Source organism: Balaenoptera physalus (assembly GCF_965194825.1).
Source record: "Balaenoptera physalus genome assembly, chromosome: 4".
Lineage (NCBI taxonomy): Eukaryota > Metazoa > Chordata > Mammalia > Artiodactyla > Balaenopteridae > Balaenoptera > Balaenoptera physalus.
Window position 1 is genome coordinate 84,772,668 of NC_138891.1, and position 24,180 is coordinate 84,796,847.

The window sequence follows — 24,180 nt, forward strand, 5'->3', positions numbered from 1 at the left end:
TGGCATGGACATATATACACTACCAATTGTAAAACAGATAGCTAGTGGGAAGTAGCCGCATAGCATAGGGGGATCAGCTTGGTGCTTTGTGACTCCCTAGAGGGGTGTGATAGGGAGTGTGGGAGGGAGACGCAAGAGGGAGGAGATATGGGGATATATGTATATGTCTAGCTGATTCCCTTTGTTGTACAGCAGAAACTAACACAACAATGTAAAGCAATTATACTCCAATAAAGATGTTAAAAAATAAATAATAATTATAATGGATGAGTCTATTTTGTTTGTGCTTCAAAGAGCTTCTAGGAACAAAGCCCAAAGAGAAAAAACATTACTAGGATGATTCCACATTTAACTAAGAGATTCCTGGACTCTCAATTGAGAAAAAAAAAATGGCCATCTAGTCACATTGAATATTTATTGAGACCTCACTGGTATGCTAATGCTAGGCTTTTGTTATTTTCACTGGCAGTCACAATTTCAGACAGAAACAAAGGTACCTTTTTATTGAAAAGGCACAAGGGTGGAAGTCAAAAGACAAGGGATCCTGCTCCAGAATCTAACATTCAGTTCCAATGCCCTCTGACTTCTTCCTTCTGAATAGGGTTTACCTGACTGCCTTAAGGGGTTATGTGAGAATCAAGAGAGATAGTATATAGAAAAGTGCTTTATAATCTGTTAAGTATTATATAAATATATATTAAACTGCACATAAAATCATTATATTAAAAAACAAACACACCTTGGAAATTTAATGAAACCAAGGTGAACACCACTATTGCAATTAATTCCTCTCATCTTATAAAATGTACAACAGTAGTAGGGACAAAATAAATGTTTAAATAAATGTTTCAGGGTCTGTGTGGTCAGCAGTGCTCACTCACTGGCAAAGCGTCTCACTACTCCACCTCAGTCTCCCAGTACACATGGCTCCAATTCATGCCTCAGCAAAAGTAAAATATATATAATTTTTTCAGTATTGCTTATGAACATCAGAAACTGCAATGTCGAACCCACCTATGTCAAAGGCTGAAGTATGGTGGCAGAGGGGGTCTTGCAGTGACAGGTGTAGTTAGCATACAATGCCTAAACTTTTCTCAAATTACTTCCACCCAGTTTAACCCCACCTGTCCATCTCACAAGTGAGACATGGTGTGGGAACACCTGGGGAACAGGGAGCATTTCCCACGCACTTCCAAACTTCCAAGGCAGGAAGGGTACATATCCTACTTATTGGAAACATTTGAAAACTATTGAAAATAGTTAAAACGATATAGACTGTGGTTTAATGCTCTTTAAATTGCATCAGTTAAAATGCAACAGTTTAACCAAAATAGACAAATTTATAACACTGAAAATTTAAGTATTTTAATATAACTTAAACAACATAACACTTTAATCATTTCTATCTGGCTGACATTTTTCGTGCTAGCTACACAAAACTTACTGATATATGTCAACACTGCATCATTTTGCCTCACTGTGGCATAGACTCCCACTGGGGTAGTTGAATAGTTCACAGTGATTAGTGTTTCTCTGATAACTGTTCCCAGTATAGAGGAGTGGGTTCCATAACTATGTGTATACTATGAGACCCTATCCCAGGTTGTATTTGACTGATTTAGGGTGGGCACCTATCCCCAAATTTTCTCCCAGGAATTTACTATACTTTCGAACTAAGAGGCACAATTACTTTGGTTCATTGAAGAACTGGTCCACTAACTGAGGTCTCTAGGACTTTCCCAGAACCTACTCCCAATGGCTGGTTGCCCAGTTCTTCCTTGGAATCTGTAAGATTGTCTAGCATATGTCCAATTAATTCTTTTTTAGCCTAAGTTATTTAGAATTGATATAGCTACTTGCAGTCAAAAGAATCTTAATATAGAAATTGTAACACAAGTTTATTTTTCCTTTGCTTATTGTAGTGGGCAGAATTCTAAAATGGCCCACCAAATTCCCACACCTTGGTGTGTACTCCCTGTATAATTCCCTCCCCTTGAGTGGAGGCAGAACCTGTGAATATGATGGGAATTAAAATATCAAACTATGATTCTGTGGCAAATTCATTCACTAAATTCTATCTTAGATCCAGGTCTAAAAAGATAAGGACTAGATTTGAGGAACTGAGGAAAAAACTCATGGACATTGGCCAATTCTATGTCCAAACTTTCTCAAACATCAAAACGATAGGAGAACCACAGAGACAAAGAGTTATATCAGAGTGAAAAAAGCTCCCTGGGCACCCTTCTGTTTCTTGGAGGTAGGATATCTAGGGTGGTGGTGCTGACAGGCAGTCAGCATGGGGAAAGGAACCAGCCAGAGCAGAGTATCTGAAAAGGAGTTTCCCAAGATCTTTTCTATCCCCTGTGGGAGTGGCATGAAGGTGCACAGATATAACCTATGCTTCCATATAGAGCAAAGTTATGCTCCTTAGCAAAGCAGCATTATACAGACTCATTTTAAGGGTTCTGGGTACTTAAATTTTTGATTGTGTGATCCCTTTATTTCTGAACCTCCACCTCAGATTATGCAACTCTTATTATCTGACTCTGCATTGTTGGACCTAAGATTTTTCCATTTCTGTTAATTTAGGTGCTTTCTGAGAACAGGCATGACCATATTCTGCCACACGTTTAGAAAGGTCAACGCTGTAGCTGCTATACAATCTTCTTGGCACTGACTGAAAGAAAATTTTAAAAAAAATTGTCCTCAAGAGAAAGTGATGCATGTAAACATATAATTATAATACAGCATGAGACATGGCACAATGGAAACATAGACAAATTGCTATGGTAGAACAGAGATAAAGGGAACTAACTCCTTCTGGAGAAGGTTTTAGGTTGGAAGATAAATGCCATAACAAATTGGAAAAAAAATCATACAACTAGAAGCTTAAAAAGGTTAGATATTTGACAGAGGATGTTGATAACAGGGGAAGTTAAACATGTGTGAGAGCAGGGGGTTATGGGAAACCTCAGGTCCTTTCTCTTAATTTTGTTGTGAACCTAAAACTGCTACTTAAAAAATAAAGTCTTTTTAAAAAAGTAAATGAATAGACCATTAAATAAAATTAAATTTTAAGAAGGTAGATATTTTTACAAACAATACCAAATAGTAAACAAAAACTAAAAATTCCTGAACTGAACCATTTAATGTGGGGAAAGACCTAGAGCTCATTAAAAAGATTATGTGTGCAAGGACTCATTAAGAACAGTGAGGTTCAAAAGTCATGTTACTGAGTTTACAGTCAGATGGCATTGCCTTTCATTGCCCAGATCATTTCCCATGCTTTCTGCTCTGTAGGAACAACCTTCAGTGGTGCTTTATTTGCATGTCAGACTAAAATGACATTGATCCAAACAGACACCAACACAGAATTGCAGAGGAAGCCCCACTGAGTCAGTGCTGGCAAAGGAGTACACCAACAAAGGAACGATTGAAGCCATGAAGTACAGGAAGTGTGTGGGTATAGGTGTGTGGGAAAGGATGTCAACACCATGAGTCAATGCCTGAGGACAGGTGGGGGTGGCCACATACACAGGGAAGACAGAAGAAGTGGTCCCAGTATATAAATGAATGAAAGAGAGACGAACTGAAGCATAGAAGTTAAGTTATACGATACAGGAGGAAGGAAGAAAAAGAAAAACAAGCAGAGTACAAGAAGTAGATAGTAATAGAGGTTCAAAAACAGAGAAAGAGACAAGGATACCCAGGGGGGAAAGAGAGAGAGAGAGATTATCCATAATGGCAACTCAGTGGGGCAAAACTCCACTGTTTGCCTCTGGGTTTCACAAGACTGTCCATTCAGTGTGTTCTATGGAACACCATGCCCTAGAAATATTTTCTATTTTTTTTTAGGACAAGAAAGAACTTTTCTCTGTGTTTTCTCCCCCTCCATCTATACTGCCACCCCTCTTCCCCAGTGTGCGATTTCAGCAATATTTCTCTGTATCTTGAAAGCACACTTATAACACATAACCTACTATGATCATTGCAAAATTTTTATTAAGTTTCATAATTTTCTGATGGGGGAATTGGAACTTACAGAAGGAACATGCTTAGCCAATTCTTTAAAGGTAACTTCTGTCACCTAGGAAGAGAGGCACATTAATTATACTCTTGTGACCAAGCAACAATCCCTATTAAGATAGCCAAGAGCTGGGCAAGCAATATCCGCAGCTATATTTAGCTAAGGGCCAATTGCCACTCTGCACTCCAGTTCAGCCCGCAAAGCCAAAGAGGAATGTAACGGCAGCACCATGAGGACTCCTGAATGCAGCTATAGCATAATGCTGTGGTCAGATGCAAGGGTCATTTCTGGCCTTTGCAGACCTGTCACAGGGGAGTGGAGGCAGAGCAGCGTGCCTTCTTACTAACAGGAAAAAACTTAACTCTAGTAGAAGGAGAAAGGGATAAGACAAAAATAACTTTCCCACCTCTTTTTGCAATTTCTGTAGTCACCTCCTTCTCTCCCTAGCCCTTATTAGGAAAATGTGACGGTCTGTTTCTCCAAATGCTGTAAAATCATACAATCATCTTCCAAATACGTGAACTGATCTACAAAGGCAATTTTGCCAAATATCCTACTTACAGTGCAATTTCATAAAACAGGAAAGAAAAATAGGCTCATAAAAATGAAGAAAAAAATGAGATTCCTTCATTTGGCCACTAGATTTATGATAACATATTCTCTCATTTTTCTCCTTAAACTAGCAGTTTCAAGCTACAGGAAAGGGTCCGGAGACTGGGCTGAACTTCAGATGGGTAAAATATGCTTAAGAGACTTTTAAAAAAAAGTGAATCAAACTAAGAGCCAATCAAATAAAACACCAATCCAAAGAGCTGGGAAGAGAATCAGAAACAAGATAGCAAGCGATGAGCTGAGAGAGTAGGGTCTGTCCTAGTGGTACTTCCTTAGTGCAGGAGAGGGATTCAGGACCTTTCTGTAGAACTCATGTCCCCAGTCCACCTGAGCAGAGGAATCTCTGGGAGCAAGAGCCTGATGGCTCTGCACCCTGACCAGTGATTTTCTAGCCATTGCTTGAACCCTTTCAATGTCTAAAAAAATTACAACTTTGCCAGGCAACTTATTCCATTGTTGGACACCTCTGGTTACCAGAAAAGATGATCACAAGATCTGAGTCAGAAAGTTCTGCCTTCTCTCTATTTTTCCATTATCTCTTAGTATCACATTTATCTTTCTGCAGCTGCAGGCCTTGCCTGTATTTTTTCTTCTTCTTTCAACCCAAGATCCTTTATTATTCTTAGTTGTCTTTTTTTTTTTTTTCTCAAAGGTGAGCTCCTGCTGGATTTTTGCTTTCCTCAACTATTTATCCAGGTACCTGACACCCCTTTTTGGATTCATTGTTGATGCTCGTCTTACCATCATGATTGTGGGTCCATTAAAAAAGCTGAGTTGGCAGGCACTCTCTGTGCAGCCAATTCATTTCTAACTACATCCCTTCTTTTTCTTCTCATAGAAATTATTCACAATTGTATTCAGAACTTTATTTTTCAAGTGTTCCAACCCTTTGAGCCATAGAATAATATTTTATTAGAGTGTTTATTATGGAAGCAGGGCTAACATTGCATCACAGTGAAAAAGGCACTCTCCTGAGGTGCACAGAAGGCATGTGTTGATGGCCAAATGAACACTACAATAGATGTTTCCCTTTAGGTAGCCCCTCAGGAGAGTTACTGCACAGAACAGGAGTCCAACAGCACCACATGAGAAGTGGATGCTGAGCCAGGCCCACTCAGAAACTAAGTGGTTTGCTTCTGCTGACCAGGCCTTCAAGATGAGTGAGTCTAATTTTTGCTTCAACAAAATCACAATTCTCAATGAGTCATAGATATTTGGGTAGCTTTAGAGTGGTTAAAATCACAAATGTCAAATCCACAAATGTGAAAAGCCTACAGCAGAGATCAAAACACAAATGTTTATAGAAGCCAGGCAGGAAACATAAATGAGAAACTCAGGATGGATGGAAGACAATAGCAAGTGATAAAGGCTATGTTTAATTGGGAAGGAATAATAATCATAATCACAGCAAACGCTGATATAGCAGTTATTCTGTACCAGGCATGAGTTGAAGAGTTTTACACATATTAATTTATTTAACCCTCCAAACCATGAGGTTCCCTTACTATCCCCCAATGTAAAGGTAGGAAAACTGAGACACAAAGCATTTAAGTTAGAAGCACATACTCCATGTAAAGGGGGCAAATACTACTCAAGTCCAACTAATTGTTGTCATTAAGATTAGTGTTCCAATGCTATCAAGTTTTGTGACTTTATAAGAGAAGCTAGGAATTCAAATTTGTATGTGAAATCTTAGTTTTAAATTATGGCTTGTGATCTTTAAACATATTTTATGGACCAAATATGTCTAGTATTCAGCCCAGAGGACACTAGCTTATGTTTCAGTATTTACTACACTTTAATAAAGGGATCGTCCTCAACAATGATATCTCTTCAGTTAGTATTTTTAGCATTTTCTTTTTGGAAAAGTGACAAGATTAGGAATTCCTTCTGAACAAGTCAAAAAGAAGGGAAGGGAGGAAGAGAAGGAAAAAAAAAGGAAGAAAGAGAGACATTCATACATTCATTCATTCATTCATCCCTGGGCCATAATTCCTTTGAGCAGATGCACACAGCACACTGCTGTTATACAAGACCACACTTTATGAATTTCAGAATGATACACGCACACACACGCACCCCCCCCCACATACACACACACACAAAACTATGTGTACAACAAATAGAAGTGGATCCTTCCTGAATCTCCTACAATCCAAGTGCATTACAACCATCTCTACCGTCTTTCCCTCCTCTGATCCACTCCCAAATGAAGCCACAGCCCTGCCTTTCAATCTATCTACAATTCCAGTCCTCTCAGTTGTCCCACACCAAATCTCTCCAACCATCCCAGGATTCCAATTACACTACAAAAAGTCCCTTCTGGATATCTCTACTACCTATTTAGAGACAAAAATACTCTTCTGAGGAGAGCATACAATGTTAGAACAGTAAAGTTCATTAAGAATACCGCTTCTGCCTTTTAAAAGTAAAATAATTAAGGCTTAGATTGATAAAGCAACTTGTGTAAGAGTTTAGAAGCAATCTGTGAGTCTCATTCCAGTGTCCTATCAGATGACCAGTTGGATTTACTATTCAGGGAACATCTAGGAGAACTTTACTGTGTCCTGAAAGCAGATATATACAAAATCCAGATAGTTTTTTATTTTTTGCTTCAGTGCCTTTCCTTGACACCAATATCCTTTTTTTCCTCTCCTGGCTAACAAATACTCATTGTTCAAGCACAAATCACTATTTCCAAGAAGCCTTCCCAGACACCCTTTCTTTGCATCATACACAACTGAGATGTTGCTCTTGTGTGCTCTCTCTGCTAACTTTTATCAGTCTTCTCACCATGTTGTACTACAAATGGTTCCTTAGGTGTTAGCCCTGCTCCCCTCAACTCCTGCCTCTTGGGGACAACGGATGGACCCTTTTATTGCTGTGAACCTAGGGCCTGGTAAGTTACTGACAGATGCATAGTGAGCTGTCAGAAAAAGTTAGTTTAATGAATGGATGAGTAGATGCCCCCTCTGCCCTTTGAGAGACACAAGCGAGAACTGATATTTCTACCAAGATACTGAATGTCTAAGGATGAACTCTGCCACAGAGGAAAGAAAAAACTTCCTTAGTGACCTCATCCTTTATGGGAGGAAAAAAAGTGAATCTCTCTTCTCAATTTATTTTTATGATGATGGATTCTTAAGGAAAGTTTGATTGTTTTACCAAGGATGACTCAAGTACCTGTAATACCGTTGATTTTTTCCACTGGATTTTACAGATAATCTGTTCTGTTTGAACACGGACTCTGGTAGAGGGGGCATGGGAGGGAAACAAAAAGAGGATTCTCTAAATTTGGCCCTTGTATAGGATATAGATTAGAACTGGGCTTGCTTACTGGGCAAGAATTAGCTATTGGAATGTCAGAAACCTATATTATGTTTGTCTGATGGTGTTTTGAGGCACATTTGAGTGTGCTGCATGCTTTCTTTTCTTGTTTCTCTTTTGTTTCTCCATGGGTCCTTTAGCAAAGTTCCTTTTCTAAAATTCATCTGATCTCAGCTATATAAAAGCAGAGAATAGTTTTCCCAATACTTGTGTGATAAAGAAAGGGAGAGCAGCAGTGTCAGCAGAAATAAAATGAAAGAACCCCAAGGGCCTGTATACTTACCCACTGAACACCAAAAAAATACAGGTTAGAGAATATAGAAATGAGATTTCTCATATACCTCCTCAATATATTTTGTTTTGAGCACTTCCTTTCAATCCTCATGCCCACAACCTCGATTCAGAACCTCATCATTTCCAACTTACGTCATTTCATTATCTTCTTACTGGTCTCCAAGACTCCAAATTCTACCCCTCCCATCCTCACATCTTCCAATCCACTCACCATGCTCTGGAGTGAGCTACCTGAAAAATTATTTTATTCTTTGCCAAGTTAAGTTTTACTACCCTCCTCTTGTTTACAGTCCCTCAGCATCTTCTATGAGGCCAGTATTACCTTGACACTGAAACCAAAGATATCACAAGAAAAGTATGTACAGACCAATATCCCATATAATATAGGTGCAAAAGTCCTTAACAAAACACTAGGAAACTGAATCCAATAACATGTAAATAGTATTATATACCACAAACAAGGTATATTTACACTAGAAATGCAAGGTTGCTATAACATATGAAAATAAATCAATATATGACATTAATAGAAAAAATGGCAAAAATCATATGATTTGACAAAGTTCAACAACCTTTCATAATAAAAATACTTAAACTAGGAATGCAAGGGAACTTTCTCAACCTGATAAAAGACAGCTATAGGGGCTTCCCTGGTGCCACAGTGGTTAAGAATCCACCTGCCAATGCAGGGGACACGGGTTCAAGCCCTGGGCCGGGAAGATCCCACATACCACGGAGCAACGAAGCCTGTGTGCCACAACTACTGAGCCTGCGCTCTAGAGCCCGTGAGCCACAACTACTGAAGCCCGCACACCTAGAGCCCGTGCTCCGCAACAAGAGAAGCCAACGCAGTGAGAAGCCCGTGCACCGCAACAAAGAGTAGCCCCTGCTCACCACAACTAGAGAAAGCCCGTGCCAGCAACAAAGACCCAACTCCGCCAAAAATAAACAAATAAATAAATAATTAAAAATAAATTTATTAAAAAAAATTCTTAAAAAAATTAAGACAGCTATAAAAAACCCACAGCTAATATTATACTTAATGGTGAAAGATTAAATGTTTTCAGCCTAAGATAAGGAAGAAGACAAGGCTATACACTCTTGCTACTATTAGGCAACATTGTACTGGAGGTTCTACCCAGGAAAACTAGGCAAGAAAAGGAAATAAGAGGGATCCAGACTGGAAAGGAAGAATTAAAACTATCTCTATGTGTAGTGACATGATCTAATATATAGAAAATCTGCAATATTCAACAACAAAAAATTAGAACTAACAAATGATTTCGGCAATGTTGCAAGATAAAGATTAACACATAAAAATCAATTGTTTTGTATACACTAGCAATGAACTGTTGGAAAGTGAAATTAAGAAAACCATTTTTTACAATGGTATCAAAAAGAATAAAATACTTGGGAATAAATTTAACCCTGGAAGTGCAATATTTGTACACTGAAAGCTACCAAATGTTGTTGACAGAAATTAAAGAAGAACTTAAATAAATGTATAGATATCCTATATTCATGGGTTGGAAGATAATGTTAAGAGAGTAATACTTCCCAAACTGATCTACAGATTCAACACAATGCTTATAAAAATGTAGCTGTCCTGATGGTCCTAAAATTCATATGGAAAAGCAAAGTTGGAGGACTCAAACGTTCCAATTTCAAAACTTTCTACAAAGCTATAGTAATCAAGATAAGGTGGTATTGGTATAGGTGAGATATATAAATCAATGGAATATAATTCACATTCCAGAAATAAATGCTTACATTATCAATTATTATCAATTTATCTTCAGCAAGGGTGACAAGATAATCCAACAGGAAAAGAATAGTCTTCAACAAATGGTACTAGGAGAACTGGATACCTACATGCCAAAGAATAATGTTGGAACCCTAACGCATTCCATATACAAAGATTAACTCAAAGTAGATCAAGGATCTAAATATAAAATGTAAAACTATAAAATTCCTAGGAGAAAACATAGGAGCAAATATTTGTGACCTTAGTTTAGGCAATAATTTCTTAGATATGGTGCCTAATGCATAGATGATGAAAGAGAAAAATAGATAAATTGGATTTCATCAAAATTGAAAACATTTTCTTTCAAAGGACACAATCAAGTAAATAAAAAAAAATCATGAAGAAAATATTCACAAGTCTATATATTGATAAGACATTTGTATTCAGAATACATAGAGAACTCCTATAACTCAACAATTAAAAGTCATATAACCCAATTTAAAGGTGGTGTTACAAAGTGAACTGTGCCTCCCATAATTCATATGTTGAAGCCCTAATTCCAATGCGACTGGGAAAGAGGCCTTTATGGAAGTAACTGTGGCTAAATAAAATCATAAGGGTGGGGCTCTAATCCAGTATGCCTGGTGTGCTTATGAGAAGGGTTTTGAGGTACATGTGCAGAAAAAAGGTCATGTGAAGACACACTGATAAGGAGGTCATCTGTAAGCTAAGGAGAGAGGCCACAGGAGAAACCAAACCTGCAGACACCCTAATTTTGGACTTCCAACCTCCAGAAATGTGAGAAAATAAATTTCTGTTGTTTAAGCCACCCAGTGTGTGGCATTTTGTTATGGTAGCCCTCACAGACTAAAACAAATGGGGAAGAATTTGAAGAGATACACTAATGACATATAAATGACCAGTAAGCACATGAAAAGCTCAAGATCAGTAGTCATCAGGGAAATGGAAATCAAAACCACATAAAATACTACTTCACACTCACTAGAATAACTAAAATAAAAAAAGACAGACAATAACAAGTGTTGCCAAGGATGTGGAGAAATTGGAACATTCATACATGCTGGTAAGGATATAAAATGGTACAGCCACTTTGGAAAACACTGTAGCAGTTCCTCAAAAAGTGAAACATAAAGTTACCATATGACCCAGGAATTCCACTACTAGGTATACCCTAAGAGAAATGAAAATATACATTCACACAAAATTTGTACCAAAATGTTCATAGCAGCCAAAAAGTGAAAACAATCCAAATGCCCACCAACTGATAAATGGATAAACAAAATGTAATATATCCACAGAATGGAATATTATTCAGCCACAAAAATGGAGTACTGCTACATGCTACAACATGAATCAATCCTGAAAACATTATGCTAAGTGAAAGAAGCCAGTCACAAAACACCACACATTATATGGGTCCATTTACATAAAGTTTCCAGAAAAGGTAAATCCATGTGGACAGAGGTAGATTATTGGTTGCTAGGGGCTGGAGAGAAGAGTGTATAATGACTGATTACTCATGGGTATAGAGTTTTTTTGGGGATAATGAAAATGTTCTGAAATTAGATTATGGTGATCATTGTACAACTCTATGAATATACTAAAACCATTCCATTGTACACTAAAAGGTGAATTTTATGGCATGTGAATTATATCTCAATAAAATTTTTACTTTAAAAAAAAAAACAACAAAACTTGACATTTCCCTTTTGCCTACAGATTTAAGTACAAACTTGTCAATCGGCCCTCTAGACTTTGCTTACCTAACCTTCTCTCTCACCACTTCCACATCCTCATTTATTTTCTCTTAAAGAAGGCATTCCATTCCTTATATTCCTGGAAAGTCATACTCTTTTTTTTTTTTAATACCCAGCTCCAGAGTCAACTTCTCTGTAGTCCCCCAATCAGTAAACATGATTACTTTCTAATTTGTGCCCATACTGTATATTTTATGTATTTCTGAGCACCTAAGTTTTCACCAAGAACATGGTACACCATGTCACACCAACAATGGGATTGTTCTAAAAGACTTTTTTTAAGTTTCCCATTTAAAAAATTCATGACATGTTAATAATTAAATAAAATGCCATGGTGTTTGGCATTTATTGAGTGGCCTACAAGTGACCAGTTGATGATGATGCCATAGTGCCTTACCTATGCAATAAATACAGAGAGCATGAATTTTAATGAAGAGACTGCAAATAAATCTGTCAGGGACTACTCCATTTTATGAAAATATCATAAACTTCATGAGGAAAATGATCATGCCACTGAGCAGAAATAATTGTGTATAAGCTGAAAAAAAAGTTGAAAAGCTAAGATTAAAAAATTGGCAAATGATGCATATATTTTCAAAAGGTTTTTTCCATCACTGTCTGTTTGGTTTCATGGATGCTGTTCTACAAACTCTGATCATATGTGGTTTCACCATAACCTTATCTCCAAATAAATGGGTATTTCCTGGTAAACAAACATTTAATATACTCCTTTAGTGCTGCATTATGCTTATTGCATCTTTCAGGAAAAGGATATACACTACAAAGCCTAAATTTTTTTTAATTGAAGTATAATTGATTTATAATATTGTGTTACTTTCAGGTATACAACAAAGTAATTCAGTTATACATACATATATATATAATTTTTTCAGATTATTCTCCATTTTAAGTTATCATAAGATATTGAATATAGATTTCTGCATTATACAGTAAATCCTTGTTGCTTATTTATTTTATGTATAGTAGTTTGTATCTGTTAATCCCATCCTCCTAATTTATGCCCCCCTCCTTCCTTTCGCCTCTGGTAACAATAAGTTTGTTTTCTATGTCTGTGAGTCTGTTTCTGTTTTATATGTAGATTCATTTGTATTGTTTTCTAGATTCTACATATAAGTGATATCATATAATATTTGTCTTTTTCTGTCTGACTTACTTCATTTAGTATGATATTCTCTAGTTCTATCCATGTTGTGCAAATGCCAATATTTCATTCTTTTTTATGACTGAGTAATATTCCTTTTTATATGTATATATATATATATGTGTGTGTGTGTGTATATATATATATATATATATATATATATATATATATATATATATATATATATATATATATATATATGACATCTTCTTAAACCAATCATCTGTTGCTTGGCATGGGTTGTTTCCATGTCTTGGCTATTGTAAATAGTGCTGCTATGAACATTGGGGTGCATGTATCTTTTTGAATTAGAGTTTTTGTCTTTTCTGGATATATGTCCAGGAATGGGATTGCTGGATCATATGGTAGCTCTATTTTTAGATTTTTGAGGACCCTCCATACTGTTTTCCATATGGCTGCACCAATTTATATTCCCACCAATAGCGTATGAGGGTTCCCTTTTCTCCACACCTTCTCCAGCATTTATTATTTGTAGATTTTTGATGATAGCCATTCTGATCGGTGTGAGGTGAAACCTCACTGTGGTTTTGAATTGCATTTCTCTAATAATTAGCAAATTGAGCATCTTTTCATGTGACTGTCGGCCATCTGTATGTCTTCTTTGGAGAAATACCTATTCAGATCTTCTGCCCACTTTTTGATTGGGTTGTTTTTTTGATATTGAGTTGTATCAGCTGTTTGTATATTTTTGATGCTAACCCATTGACTGGTCACATCATTTACAAATATTTTCTCCCATTCCGTAGGTTGTTTTTTTCATTTTGTTGATGGTTTCCTTTGCTGTGCAAAAGTTTTTAAGTTTGATTAGGTCCCATTTGTTTATTTTTGCTTTTATTTCTTTTGCCTTGGAAGACTGAGCTAAGAAAATATTGCTACAATTTATGTCAAAGAATGTTTTGCCTATGTTCTCTTCTAGGAGTTTTATGGTGTCATGTCTTATATTTAAGTCTTTAAGCCATTTTGAGTTTAGTTTTGTCTATGGTGTGAGGGAGTGTTCTAATTTCATTGATTTATATGTAGCTGTCCAGCTGTCCCAACATCAATTGCTGAAGAGACTGCCTTTTCTCCATTGTATATTCTTGCCTCCATGGTCATAGATTAATTAACTGTAGGTGTTTGGGTTTATTTCTGGGCTCTCTATTCTGTTCCATTGATCTACATGTCCTTGTGTGTGTGTGTGTGTGTGTGTGTGTGTGTGTGTGTGTGTGTGTGTGTGCCAATACCACACTGCTTTGATTGCTGTAGCTTTGTAGTATTGTCTGAAGTCTGGGAGGGTTATGCCTCCAGCTCTGTTCTTTTTCTTCAGGATTGCTTGGGCAATTCTGGGTGTTTTGTGGTTCCATATAAATTTTAGGATTATTTGTTCTAGTTCTGTGAAAAATGTCATGGATATTTTATTAGGGATCACATTAAATCTGTAGATTGCTTTGGGTAGTATGGCTATTTTAACAATATTAATTCTTCCATTCCAAGAGCATGGAATATCTTTCCATTTCTTTACATCTTCAGTTTCCTTTAACAATGTTTTATAGTTTTCAGTGTATAGTATAGGTCTTTCACCTCCTTGGTAAGTTTATTTCTAGGTATTTTATTTTTTTGATATAATTTTAAACAGGACTGTTTTTTTACTTCCTCTTTCTGATATTTCATTGTTCGTGTAAAGAAACGCAACAGATTTCTGTATATTAACCTTGTATCCTGCTACCTTGCTGAATTCTTTTATTAGTTCTAATAGTTTTTATGTGGAGCCTTTAGGGTTCTCTATGTAGAATATCATGTCATCTGAAAATAATGACAATTTTACCTCTTCCCTTCCAATCTGGATACCTTTTATTTCTTTTTCTTGTATGATTGCTGTGGCTAGGAATTCAGATACTATGTTGAATAGAAGTGGTGAGAGTGGGCATCCTGCCTTGTTCCTAAATTTAGCAGGAAGACAAAGCCTGAAATTTTGACATGATAGTACATAAAATGTAGTCATTATATTTGCATGACTACATTTTTATATAATTTTGTTTTCTAATTCTAGGTAAATGATGAGAAATAGCTTATATTAATACAATTTACATAATCTTAATATGTCAATTAATACATTTGAATTATATTAAATGAAAGTATTCCAAAATATAAATAAAATTCTTTATGTGTGGCTGGGCTGATTGAAAATAAGAAAATATTGATTTGTTTTTCTAGAATCAATCAAGGTTAAGAATAGTCATAAACCTAATTTTTCTTGATGTGTCTTAAAAACAACAATACACTAATTCATTGATATACCAACTATTTAAAAGAATGGATGAAGGAGATCTCAATTCGCCCTCCTTTCCAAAATCATTTTTGGTAGTGGGAATATAACTGAGTAAATGCTTTATATTAGGCCCAGAGGCAGATGCAATCTATGTGGTCTAATAATAACAAGGTAAATACAATGATGATTGACATTTATATTACACTTGGAGGTTTAGAAGTCACTTTCACATACATTGTCTCATTTCATTCTCACAATATGCTCTGAAATAACGAAGTTGGGTTTAATCCCTATTCTGTAGGTGAAAATGCTAAAGCCAGGAAGGTTGAATTAAATTTACAAGGTCAAAAAGTCATTCTCAGAACCAGAACCAAAACTCAGGTTTACTAACTCCTTTCCTGGAGTTCTTTCTACTTCCCGATTGTCAAACTGCAGGGATGTGGGAAATGGATGGGATGATAAATGTGCTAAGGACTTTAGGACTGGAGAATTACACCTGAAGATTATATTCAGGTACAAGGTATAGAGTCCCTGTGATTCATCAAGCTCTGTGCTAGGTTCTATGAAGACAGTGATAATAATAAGACAGTAAGATGTGAGAATACGCTCTTATGTTTCTTCATCCACCTTAATACATGTTATAATGGAAGTAAGGAAGACATGGACCCACTGACAAGTGATATAAACATGTACAGAATATTGAAAGGGTAGTTAAGAAATACAAGATAAGCCAAGGGATATACATGGAAAGACTGTCCTTCTGCAAGACAGAGAGAGGACAAGTACCTGAGAACCAAGGCCCTTGTGGGTAGAGAAGATTTCTATTCTTGACCTAAGACTACAAAAGTAGCAGTAAATCTTAAAATATACTGATGTACTGCCTACCAGCAAATTACAAAGGTATTCTCCATGATCTACTATTGAAACTACTTCTTTTTATTCTGAACTCTCTCTGCTTGGACTATTGAGTTTTATAAGATTGCTATCTATTCTGTGAAGTGTTACAAACTTTTACATAATTAAACTTACCATTTTAAGTTTAAAGGATATGTGTTAATTATCTTGGGTTGCTATAACAAAATATAAAGATTTGATGGCTTAAAAAACAATTTATTTTCTCACAGTCTGGAGACTAGACATTCATGATGAAGAGGCTGGCAAATTTGGTTTCTGGCCTGGCATGTAGAGAGCTGCCTTCTCGCTTTGTCCTCACATAGCCTTTTCTTGATGCATGTGTGAGGAGAGAGAGAGAGAATATGAATGTATGCTCTCTGGTGTCTCTTATAAGGACTATCCTTATCAAATCAGGGCCCCACCCTAGGATCTCCTTTAACCATAAATGCTTCCTTAGAGGCCCCATCTCAAGACACACCCACACTGGGGGTTAGGGCTTCAGCATATGAATTTTGGGGGAAACACAAACATTCAATCTATGATAGATACTTTCTCTTAAAATACTGAGGTGTTTTTTTTTTTTTTCTTTTTCTTTTTTTAAGTATGTGTTCAGCCTACTTCTGATTTTCAAATTTTAAAACCTTTGGTCTTATTTTCCCTCAGACTTTATCTTTTTAAGCTGGAATCTAACATTTATCATTCAGTCTAGTATCCTCTCTCTAGATCTACTGCCTTTGTTTAAAGTCAACTTCATTGAGCTACAACTTGCATATAATAAAATGCACCTACTTTAAGTGTACAGTTTCATGAATGTGGCTAAATGTATACATATGTATAACCACCATCACTATCAAGAATAGAACACTTTCATCACCTTAAAAGCTCCCTTGTGCCTCTTAGCATTAATCACCACACCTGTGGCACCAGGCAAGCACTGATCTGCTTTCTCTCACTATAAATTAGATTTACCTATTCTCCATTATCTGACAAATGGAATAATATTGTATGTAGTTTTTTGTGTCTGGCTTCTTTCACTCAGAATTTTTTGAGATATATAACCTTGTTATTTTGTATAGCAGTATCTCTGTCCATTTTATTACCGTATAGTAGTATTCCAGTGTGTGTCATATATATGCTATATATATATGTCACAATTTTCCCACTGACATGTTGAAAGATGTTTGGGTTGCTTCCAGTTTTGTGCTATTACAAATAAAGCTAATATAAATATTTGTGTATAAATTTTTGTGTAGACATATGTTTTAATTCTCTTGGGTAAACATTTGGAGATAGAATTGCTAGGTTGAACTGTAAGTTTATCTATAACGTTATAAGAAACTAGCAAACTGTTTTTTCAAAGTGGTTGTAGCATTTTACCTTCCTACCAGCATGTCTGAGAGTTTCGATTGCTTTGTTCTTCACACTTGGTATTATCACTCTTTTAAAATTTTTAACCATTCTAGGATGCATGCAGTGGTTTTAATTTTCATTTCAATGATGGCAAATAATATTAAACAGTTTCATATTTTTATTGGCCATTCACGTATCTTTTGTGAAGTATCTGTGCAACTCATTTTAAATATATACATCATGCACATATGTATTGTGAATATTTTCTTCAAGTCTGTGGCTTTTCTTTTTATTTTATTATAGTGTATGAACTTTTAACTTTGACTGCTGGTGTCTGATCATCAGTCTTTTTTAGTTCATGATGTTGTGTCCTAAGAAGTTTTTGCATAGTCCAAAGTTGTGAAGATTTTCTCTTACATTTTAGTAGTGCTATAGTTTTCATTTTATTCTAGAAGTTTTATGGCTTTAGGTTTATGTTTAGGTCTATGATAAATTTAGACTTAATCTTGGTATTGTGTGAGATGGGGATCAATTTTATTTACACATAAGCCTCCAGTTTTTCCAGTACCGCTTGTTTAAAAGAGTATACTTCCCTCCCCACCGTCCTTCCCCCCACCCCATTGAATTGCCTTGACATCTTTGTAGAAAATCTGTTGAACATATATTTGTGGCCATATTTCCAGTCTTCTATATATTCATCCCCACACAGTCTTGATCACTATAGCTTGATGGTAAGTATTGAAATAAATGAAAGCCCTGTCACGTTGTTACTTCTTTAAAAATAATTTTGGCTGTTTTAGATCCTTTGCATTTTCATGTAAATATTATAATTAGACTGTTGATTTCTAAAAAGACAAAACAAAAAACCCAATAGTCTGCTGAAATTTTTATTGGGATTCCATTGAATCTATAGATCAATTTGGGGAGAGCTGACATTTTATCAATATTGAGTCTTGAACATATTTAGAGGGCCATTATTTAGCTTTCTACAGGCTGGAAGTATAATTTTCTTGCAGTTTTCTATATGTTAAGCCGAAGTGGAAACTTTCTGGTTCTTTATTGTATCATCTCATTCTCTTCTTTCCAAGCTCATTTTTCTATTTTTATTTAATCAATGTGCATGTTTATAATATTTAAAGTTTTTGTCTGTATCTATACCGTTTCTGTTAATTCATTTTTCTCCTGGTAATCTGTCAGTTTTTCTGCTTAGTACCACCACCTCTTCTAATTTTTTGTTGGTTGCTGGACACTGGGTTTTTCATTCTTCAGTGCCTAGATTTTACTGTCTTTTTTTAAAAGTGTTGAATTTTGTCCTGGCAGGCATTAAATTTACTTGTGTATGAGCTTGATCCTTTTGAGGCTTGTTTTTAAGCTGTGTAAGAATGGGGAGGTCTACAGTATCCTTTTCTTTGGGGCTTGTTTAACCCTACTACTAAGATGCAACTCTTTTGGGATCTCTACTGAGTACCTCAGGTATTCAACAAAGAGTCTTTACCCTGGCTGATTAGAACTTGAAAGTGCCTCAGTTCTGTGATATCTCCTGGAATTGTTCAGTTTATATCGCCCCAACAGTACTAGTCTGACGATGTGGAGTTGTGACATCCATTATGCACAGCTTCCTATTCATCAACATATAAAAGGGATCCCTATGCAAATATCTGGAGCTCTTTTTATGTATAGTTTCTCTCTATCCAGTTCTCTGCTCCACAAGTTCCATATACCATCTTCACCTCTCTAACTCTAATCTCTGTCTCCTTGATTCAGTGAGCACACGAGGCTTTGCTTTGATTTTCTCTTCCTACATTATGGTCTAGAAGTTATCTCAAGGGTGTTAAGCTGGGGCTATCATAGGGCTCATCTTATTTGTCTCCCTTGTGTAGGAAACACAGTCCTATACTATTGTTTCCAGCTAACTGTGATTACAGTGGGAGGGCAAGTTTGAAACAAGTTACTCTGGCATGGCTAAGGCAGAAGTCCTTTCAACTTGCTATCATTTTTTAAATGTACACAAAGTAATGAAGTATAAAACCATGATGGTTTGTTAGCTGAGATGGAGCTTTGTAATTAAAAATTATTCTCTTCCCGATGATACCCAGCACATCATTGAAATTTTTGCCATATTTAGAAAATCATGCAGATTCCCCCACGGAATGCTTTGTGGTTTGTATTTTATTTTTTAAGCTAGAATTTATTTGGAATTATCTTTTATGAAATGGCATGAGCCAAAAGGAATTAAATTGTGATTCTTTCCTATTGTGGATAAGGAGCCCTCCAAATCCCTTCAAAATCACTTATAAAGTCTTCCTTGGAAGGATAATGCACTTTTTTTTTTTTTTTAATTATTAGCACCTTTAATTATTATTTATTTTATTTTATTTTATTTTATTTTTTGGCTGTGTTGGGTCTTCGTTTCTGTGCGAGGGCTTCCTCTAGTTGCGGCAAGTGGGGGCCACTCTTCATCGCGGTGCGCGGGCCTCTCACCATCGCGGCCTCTCCCGTTGCGGAGCACAGGCTCCAGACGCGCAGGCTCAGTAGTTGTGGCTCACGGGCCTAGCCGCTCCGCGGCATGTGGGATCCTCCCAGACCAGGGCCCGAACCCGTGTCCCCTGCACCAGCAGGCAGACTCTCAACCACTGCACCACCAGGGAAGCCCCGATAATGCACTTTTGACTCTCTGATAACAGCCATCTTCAGAAGGTGTTGTTTGAAAGGTTTAGGAAGAAAAGCATTGTGATACACGGATAACTACCAGAAAAGGAATCTAGCACCAGCTAATCCCTGGAAGGTGATGTTTAGCTGAGTGCTGAAGCTGAAGTTTCAGAACCCCAGGCATGGAGCACCCTGCTATGAGCATTGGATAAGTACAGTCAACTAGGCTGTGTGAGACCAGCCTTCATCTGCGGAACCATTTGGCGGTAAGAAACAGCACTGCTAGTGGACTAATGAGACTCCAATTCTCTTTCCATGAGAGAGTGTTAGGCCAGTTCCATTTTTGGACTATGTAAGTAGATTATAACAATAAGTCCTTGTGATTCTTAGACATTTCAAAAGGTCTGTATATGCTGCTAAAAGCAAAGGTGGAGATTAAGTGGTTGATTCAAAATATGCAGTGATGTGAACATATTTGCACAACTATAGCACGCTTCATATTACCTACAGACTGGAGTATTTTGAGTGAGATTATCATAAAGAGTTTCTCAGAGAATATATAATTTAAAAAAAAAACATTCAATTTACACATACAAAAAAAAAATTCTACAGCATCTCTAGTAGTTCACGCAGCAAGTTATTCTTATAAGAGTTAGCTCAGAAAAACATTTAACTTTCTAAAGTAAAATACACACATATATATATATATATATATATATATATACACACACACACACATATATAATTACATGTAGTACTATGATGCATATAATGATATTCTTTTTCTGATTTCTGTGATTATTTTAGCATAGGGGTCAGTCTGTTCTCACTTCTGATAAAAAATAAAGCTGTTAAAAACTAAATGCTCAGGGCTTCCCTGGTGGCACAGTGGTTGAGAATCTGCCTGCCAATGCAGGGCACACGGGTTCCAGCCCTGGTCTGGGAAGATCCCACATGCCGCGGAGCAACTAGGCCCGTGAGCCACAACTACTGAGCCTGCGCGTCGGGAGCCTGTGCTCCGCAACAAGAGAGGCCACGACAGTGAGAGGCCCGCGCACCGCGATGAAGAGTGGCCCCTGCTCGCCGCAACTAGAGGAAGCCCTCGCACAGAAACGAAGACCCAACACAGCCAAAAATAAAATAAAAAAAAATTTTTAAAAAAATCCATTAGGTAAATGATTTAAAGATGTCCAGAGTAGCTTTAAAAAACAAAAAATAACAACAACAAAAAAAACACTAAATGCTCAGATCTCTGTCACCTTTAATGAGAAAAAGCTTCCTAGTATGGATAGATTTTATCACATTTCACTGTGTATAGGGAAATGACTTCATTGAGCATCATAGTTTTTAAAGAATAAATGGTATGGGATTCAATGATATTTTATATAACCTTAATTAACAAAGAGAGGGCTGCAAAAATGGCAAGAAATAGTAATACTGTTTAAAAATAAATCCTGATCAATAAAATAAGCATCAGTATATAAGCTATTCAGAAAAAAGTATAAGTCAGATTTCTAACATTTACTTTCTCTTTAACTCTGTGCTGATTATTTTCAAATGTTTGTCTCTTGCCTTCATCTCTCCCCTGAGCTTCAAATCCATATGTTCACTTGCCTGCTTGACATGTATACTTAGGTGTCTAACGGAGAGCCTAAATTTAAAGTGTCAAAATGAAACTCGATTTCTACCTCTGCCCACGCTATCCCAACCGGTTCCTCTAACAGTCTCCTCCATGGACCCTACTTGCCCAAGCTAAAAAACTAAGACTCATCCCTCAACTTTCCAGTGGAGACGATTCAACGTAAGACTATTCTCTCCATCATGCTTTCCACTTGACTGCTTCCATGTGTTAAACCCCGCAAAAGTTCAAACCAATTTGAATTGTTTCACGAAGAGAAACAGAGTCCTCTTCTACTATCAAGCAGAAGATTTTCTATTTTCAGTACCAGAGACAAGTTCAAAAGCACTTGATTCTATTAAGTCCCCTCAGCTAAATCAAGGCAGCACTTTAGCAAAGCTACCTGCTAGTGCTGCTATATGTATAGTGGATATATTTGTTTCCTATGATAACTGTAACAGATTACCCCAAATTTGGTGGCTTAAAAAATAGAAGTTTATTCGTTCACAGTTCTGGAGGTCAGAAGTCTGAGGTCGGTTTCACTGGGCCAAAATCAAGGTGTTGGCAGGACCAGCCTCCCTGCAGATGCTCTAGGGAAGAATCCATTTCTTGCCTCTTCCACCTTCTGATAGCTGCCAGCACTCCTTGGTTTGTGGATATATCACTCTACTCTCTGCCTTCATGGTCACACTGCCTTCCCTTTTTCTGTATCAAATCTTCCTCTGTTTGAGGGAGTTTCTCTATGCCCTTTTATAAAGATACATGGGCATTTAGGACCCACCTGAATAATCCAAGATAATCTCCCCATCTCAAAATTCTGAATTTAATCACACCTGCAAAACCTTTTTTTGCCATATAAGATAAAATTCCCTTATACAAGGGTTTAAGATGTGGATATCTTTGGGGGGAGGGCATTATTAAGCCTACCACATTCATATAAGTATTTCAGGCAATGCCCTTAAATATATTGCTGATAGAATGCAGAGACCTAGGGTTGGTTTACAAATCCAGCTCCAATCATCTTTGCATATCTAGAAGTTGAATTGATATCTTCTTCCCTAGATACTGTAGAGTATAATCCTTTTAATATGTTTTCCCAACCTGTCATCATCATTTATTATTACCTAGAACACAGTTACAAATAATCAGTTCTTCTATTAATTCCTACAAATAATTATTCTTTCTGGATTATTCCAAGACTTGTCAGCTGCTTGTCACTGAAGGTATGCATATTAACAGTTTCACTCAATGAGTTAAAAATCAAATCCATTTCTTTATCAGTGGACTGTCTCACTAAAGATCTTGTTGCTTTTCTTCTATTTTTAGAAAGGAGAATTCTACCCTAGACATGGTATCTCATAACTTTCTTTTAATGTTATTCAGGGAACCATAGTGATTTATTTTTATTTCTAGTCCCACTTTATGGTCAGATCTTTTAGATGTTTATTTTTGAAACAAAGCATGTTATCTCTGTAGAGGGGCTCCTTTTTTTCCCACCTAATCATTACATTTAATGTCATGGATTGAGAAGTTTCAGTGTAGTGAAAATCCCAGAATCTGTGGTACAGAACTAGGGTTTCAGTTCTGACTGTGCCATTTTCTCAGCTCACGTTTTCTAATCTGCATAATGGAGGTGGTTACAATGAAATCTACAGAGCAATGTTGTTAAGAGAATTAAATGAAGTAAGTATGTTTTGTGAACTGTAAAATACCATTCAAGTTATAATTATGGTTACCTTTGAGACTCCCTGATAGATGCCTTTGAAACAAGGTTTTAGTTCAAATGATCCTCTGTTCATTAATTTCCACTTTTTCATTTAACACTTACTGAGTACTTACTGTCTATTAAACAATGTTCCTGGTGCTAGAGACCCAACAGTAAATAAAAACAACTGTCATTGCCTTCATGGCACTTATATTCTAGTACAGATTGTTAAGCTCTAAAGTCCTATCTTTAGAGACTTTTGCTAAGAAATCTGCCCTTTTAGAAGTCTGCTCTATTCTGGTTTATGGAGAAGTCATACATGCACTCATTTTTCATTGATTCAACAAATCATTGTGCATCTCCAATGTGTTAGAATTTTCTATAGATGCATTCATAAAAATGACAGTCCCTTCCCTTGAATGGCTTAATCCCATAGAAGAAATAAGAAACTGGCAATGCTACTAGAAAGAGAGAAGGAGTGTAGCATCATATAGGAGCTCCTAAGAGGGAGCATCCAGCCCAGGCCAGGAAGTCTTGTCTTCCCGGAGGTGATAACATCAAAGCTGTGTCTGAAGGACTAATAGGATTAGTGAGGGAGAGGTTGGACAGGCATTCTGGTAGATAACTATCACGTTAAATAGTTAATGTGGGCATTTGAGCAGCTGCAGGTGAGAACACTGAGGCATGGCACTGCTCAATTACAGGACATTCAAATAACATGGTCTACAAACTTGGAAGGTTTTTCTTTCCC

At 36.6% G+C, this 24,180-nt stretch overlaps 1 long non-coding RNA gene across 3 annotated transcripts in view; it reads right to left on the minus strand.

The window, feature by feature from the left end:
• LOC309659886 overlaps positions 1-24,180 on the minus strand; it is a 372,324-nt gene that overhangs the window by 234,722 nt on the left and 113,422 nt on the right. The window lies entirely within an intron of this gene.